We start from the raw sequence: 5423 nt of genomic DNA on the forward strand, positions 1-5423 counted from the left end.
TGACATGTATTACTAGTATGATGAGAGTCACGTGATTAACGAGCTGCAGGGTCAAGCAACCTGCAAAGCACTGTAGTCCTGTTCTTATACGTCCAGAAATGGACGTGACCAATCAGATTCAGTTATCCATGACATAAGACCACAGGTCACATTGAATTTTAATAATTATCAAAATGGCGACTTTTCAAGAGTTGTTGAGAGAATGCTGAAAAACAAGCTATAGAGTGGTAGCATCCAGCATCTTATTGATTCTGAAGAGGCATCTTAGTGAAAGGTATCCCGGTAATATGCTACAAGTTGGTCTCGATGCCATGAAACATGCATTTCGGTTCAATTTTATTGTTGTTTCATATATATAAACAGTATTTTTGTTGTTGAATTGCACTTTTCCCTTCTTCCTTCTCTTTTTACTGTTCTTATTGTATTATATAATCATTATAAGACATTTTCAATGAATAAGATATGAATAAATAGAATTATATGACAAATTTGCAATACATTAACTGTATGAGATATCATGGGATCTTGCTTGATCAAGATTTTAAAATATTAACTGAGTTCTTACATGAAGTTTCAGCTTATGAAAAATAGATGTAACAGTAAGATCTGAGCAAGATCTTACATTGCATAAATGAATTACTTAATGATGTGAAGGTTAATGTGAACTTCATTAACTTTTTGACTTAATTATGTTGAAATTTTACTTTCTTTATATACTGCCATTATCATAAAGGCTATCGTGGGTTGTCTACCACTTCCTGTGACGTCATGCAATTTGTAAGATCTTTCAAGATCTTTTATGACTTAATGAGTGATCTTATGTGTCGTGTGATCATGGATGATTCTTCAAGATCATAAACTTACTAGATTTTGTAAGATCTTATTAGATTTCAATTTAACAAGATCATCTTAGTTCTTACAAGGTGTGGTATTACAACATTTAAGTGAGGCGTGATCTTACATTTTCTGACATATTCCTTTATTCATAAGATCTTTAAAACTCTTACAACAATTGTAGTTATGATAGATCTCACAAGATCTGACAGGCATAGGCGGCTATAGGCCCGGGCAAGCCAGGGCTTTGCCCTGGTAGTTTTCAACCAAAACCACACCCAAAAGGTGTGTTTTGTTATTATTAGGAGTGATATCATCACTAGAATTCATTTTTTATAGCCACAACTGTTTATATTTGCTATCAGCTCCAGTTTAAAGTTATTTTAGTGTGGTAACTGGCTTCTGTGAGCTATCATAAGGACTTTCAGTCATTTTATTAATTGACCACACCCCTAATTCTTATAAATAATTAATGAGCCCTGGTTAATTCAAGATTCTGTAGCCGCCTATGCTGACAGGTTGTTCAAATCTTATCAAATCTTAAATAAGAACTTGCAAGAATTTCTGTGTTAAGATTTTACAAGATTACTATCTTATGTTTTCTTGTATAATCATGTGAAATCATGAAAAACCTTATAAGATCTTGCTGGGATTTTTCACAAGGGTCCCTTTCTCTTCTTTTAGTTATTTCACGGGCCAAGTTAAAGTTTTTAGGACGAGAGCTACTCATAGACCAGTCGTGTGCTGACTTGGCATATTTCCACTTTGATGAGCTTTGTAACAGAGTAAGTGATGTACATGTACTAAGAGAGTGCCCCCCGACCCCCCACCCCCTGGGTGAAAAACCACCTCTTGTAATAATAACTGACACTTCCCATAACCCAAGGGTGATCTCTCAAAAGAGGAACTATATACTGTACTAGTACATTAGTAGTATAGTATAAGATGTGATTGTAATTGTTTTTCCATTAATAAATGATTCCTATAATATACTACATGTATGTGTTTTACCAGTAAAACAGTATGCAGTATAGTACAGTATTTCCATTACATGTATGGATGTACAGTTACTTTATAGTACATGGCCAGAGGCGTCGCTGCCTAAGGGGCAGGTAGGGCAATTGCCCCACCAATATTTTGAAGATCAGTAGCCATTTTTATTAAAATTAGTTATTAATTCATTTAATAACTATCCAGGAAAGACTCAATCACTGCTTACTTCTTCACACACACCAACAACTGACTCATAATGTAGAAATACAGTCGGTAGTTAAGCAATTTATTGCTGGACAGTCGCGACGCCAACGGTAAGCTCACGTGAATTTTATTTTCCAAGTGACGTCATAATGGCTGCCAAGTGATGGCTAAAGCTGTGTTTAGTTTTGTGCAGTTTACAAGATGGTGGGCAGTCTATAGCTCTAAGAAGCAAACTCAAACTTGAAGCAAAAAGGTATAGAATCAATTGGTTAGTTTTCAGTCTGAAATGTAAGTATATTTTGCTTGTTATTGTCGCTGTTTGGAAAATGGTGTACACTGTCTAGGTATATAATAGTACTGGGACTGGCCAGAACAGCTCAGAATTAGGTATGCAACTGGCCTATCAGTAGATCTTTGTGTATGCAAAGTTTCGTTTTGATACTGTTGTCTAGAACGACAGTTGCATCCATAATGTAGATTCAGCCTGCATAGTCCATTCTTTCATGCCATATTTTGACTGTTCTGTTCCTTTTTTCTACAGATTCCACACTCAGGATCATTAATCAAGTCATTTTACCTCAATAGAATTGTTTGAAATCCTTTTAGAGCTAGATTTTATACTTGTCATTATAGTCATATTGTGTGCCATTGACTTTCAGAGACCACAGCATCCTTATTTCTTGCTGGAACAACTTTAAACTTCTGGAGTATATTCTTCTAGCTACTATCTTGTTGTAAGCAAATGGACAAGAAGCTGGAATTGTCTAGAACACTGTATGCATCCGGTAAAGTCAAGGACATCAGTTGCTTGCAGTTCTGTTATAGTTTATTTAAACTGGTTGATGTTTTTTTATGGTGATAAATATGTATGTTCTGTGTATTGTATGCAAATTTCATAGTAAAACTATCAAATGAAAAATAAATATAAAATAAAGTAGCAACTTATTAATTATTCATACTGTCAAGTGTATTACAATAAAATTATACAGGCTCTTATGACTTCCGGTACCGTTGGCGTCACGACTGTGGAAATGAACGCCATTATGAATTATTTTTGGGCGTCAAAAGTTAATCAACCAATCAATTAATTGACCAAAATTGACCACACCCATCATGAATATTAATTAGACGCGGCAAAATTTTTCGCGCGCGAAAAGATTTCCCAGTGCCCTACCAATGTTTCAGTTTCAAGGCCAGCGACGCCCGTGTAGGTGTCTAGACAAGTGTATATGAGTCATCCTTCAAGGAATGAGTGATTGTAATTCAATTAACTGGTTCCTGTATATATACTTTGTACAGTGACTTTATACTAGTACTAGTAATGATTTGTTTTTATTTGTGGTTTTACCAGTAACTACTAGTACACTACAACACACACACACTGTACCAATGGACTAATAGAGTGATAGGAATAAGGGAATTGAAGATTATTATTATTGTTGTTGTTGTTGTTATTATTTGTTTTTTTTTTGTTTGCTATAGCCTCTAAGTGCTGCTGATTACATTGAAATATGTAAAGTATTCAATACAATATTCATACAAGATATTCCATGTATTACTAACCAAATGAGGACTCAAGGGAGACGGTTCATTACACTAATAGATACACTCTATGATCATAAAGTATGTGAACTGACTATATACTGTGTGACTCTCTCTCTCTCCCCCCTCTCTCTCTCTCTCTCTCACTCTCTCTCTCCCTCTCTCTCTCCCTCTCTCCCCCCCCTCTCTCTCTCTCTCTCTCTCCTCAGGTTAAGTTAGTGTGTACAGCTCAAGGTTCTCCTTCAAAATTATTTTCCAATAAAATAATGACAAGTGACGGTGATCATACCAGACAACTAATGGATGACCTTCAAATTAATCAAGTATATTATTATTATTATTATTATTATTATTATTATTATTATTATTATTATTATTATTATTAATAGGAGGATGCAGTGTCTTACAGTATATTTACTGGTGAGGAGGAGCTCTTTGCTTATGACAGAACAATATCAAGACTGTATGAGATGCAGTTAAATATATATATATTGAATAATAATAATAATAATTGATTATTTAATACATGTAGCTTATATTTATTATTATTTTTTATTTTCACCAAATTATGTACATGTAGCTTTTAAAAACATGGACCTGTTTGTGTCCATATATGGCAAGTACACTAGTGTATATATACATGTACTGTAGGATGAATTTTAAAGTTTAAAATGCTCGCAACTATTTGTCAAACTTTTACACAGCATAAAGACATCAATATGTTTTAGAAAATGTAATAAACATTTCGGGTGATCTTATAAAGTTGTTTGGTGAATATTATGAGCTAGTAGTTATTCATGAGCTTTGGTGAGTGAAAATACAACAATCACTAGCTATTACTCTGTAAATCATTGAATAATGTGTTTATTATATACTAGAAATAGGAGGGAGTCATAAGGTGGGCAGGATATCTATCATGCTGCTATGTACATTTCAGTATTACTTGCTACTCCATATTGGCCTTCTAATGTAGTTTATAGTTTTATTGTAAAAGTGGAAAAATCATCAAAAAAAAAAAAGAAATTGTATAATAACAAGAAGTATGCAACTAAAACTTAACTTTCTAAATAATTATTAGTTTCTGAAACTAATGACAACAATAATTGTATGATTAATTAAAAACTGACAGCAAAGATTACTAAAACAATTCAACAACTGATTCACGACTAGCACAGCGTCTAACATCAGTAGAACTTGGTACCATAGCTCTCCTTTGTTGATCAACAGTTAGATGTGATTCAGCTACATCTAAAAGAGGCTCATCATCTTCATCTTGTTTCTTGAATAACTTCTTAATTAGAGCATCATAACATTTCATATGTGATAACTGCAGGTAAAGATGATAAACAACAATCAAAATAAAACTAAAAATAAAAACAGATAAACAAGTATTGTACCAGATCAATACTTTACTCTCATCAGTAAAGGCTATAGATAAAGAAGCCATGATGCCCAAGTTTAATAGGAACCAAAATTCAATGATATTGTTCAATTTTTTTCTGTACACACCACCAAAGATAAAAGTAAGGGAGAGGATGATAGCTGCTACTGCCAATAGCAAGACACGTGATTCATTCTTCAAAAAGGTGACAGTTAAAAGTACTGGTATCCTAGCCACTAGGAGTAGACCAGGCCAGAACCGATACTCATCTTTCATTGGACCACTATAAGCATCAATAATAGGCTTGAAATGATTCCAAAAATTTCTAAAAACTTTGACATTTGAAAGATACTTTTCGTAAAAACGATTAAGTAGAAGGAACAGTGTGTATGGTATGACAAAAAAAACAGTCACCAATAGGGCAAATCCAAATAGTCCAGCATGCTTCCCTTTAGCATATTCAACATTA

The 5423-nt window shown here is 33.7% G+C and overlaps 1 long non-coding RNA gene across 3 annotated transcripts; it reads left to right on the forward strand.

Annotated features, from left to right (window-relative positions):
* Positions 1 to 1655: 1655 nt before the first annotated feature.
* On the forward strand, positions 1656 to 2938 carry LOC109584715 (uncharacterized). 3 transcript variants are annotated; one of them, XR_002186149.1, is made up of 3 exons: positions 1656 to 2299; positions 2376 to 2418; positions 2573 to 2938. It is a non-coding gene; the product is annotated as an uncharacterized LOC109584715 (long non-coding RNA). The 3 variants fall into 3 exon arrangements; XR_002186148.1 differs by having other exon boundaries at positions 1656 to 2284; XR_002186147.1 differs by having other exon boundaries at positions 2291 to 2418.
* Positions 2939 to 5423: the final 2485 nt, after the last annotated feature.

The sequence above is a fragment of the Amphimedon queenslandica genome, unplaced genomic scaffold (assembly GCF_000090795.2).
Source record: "Amphimedon queenslandica unplaced genomic scaffold, v1.1 AMPQUscaffold_13177, whole genome shotgun sequence".
Classification (NCBI taxonomy): Eukaryota; Metazoa; Porifera; class Demospongiae; order Haplosclerida; family Niphatidae; genus Amphimedon; species Amphimedon queenslandica.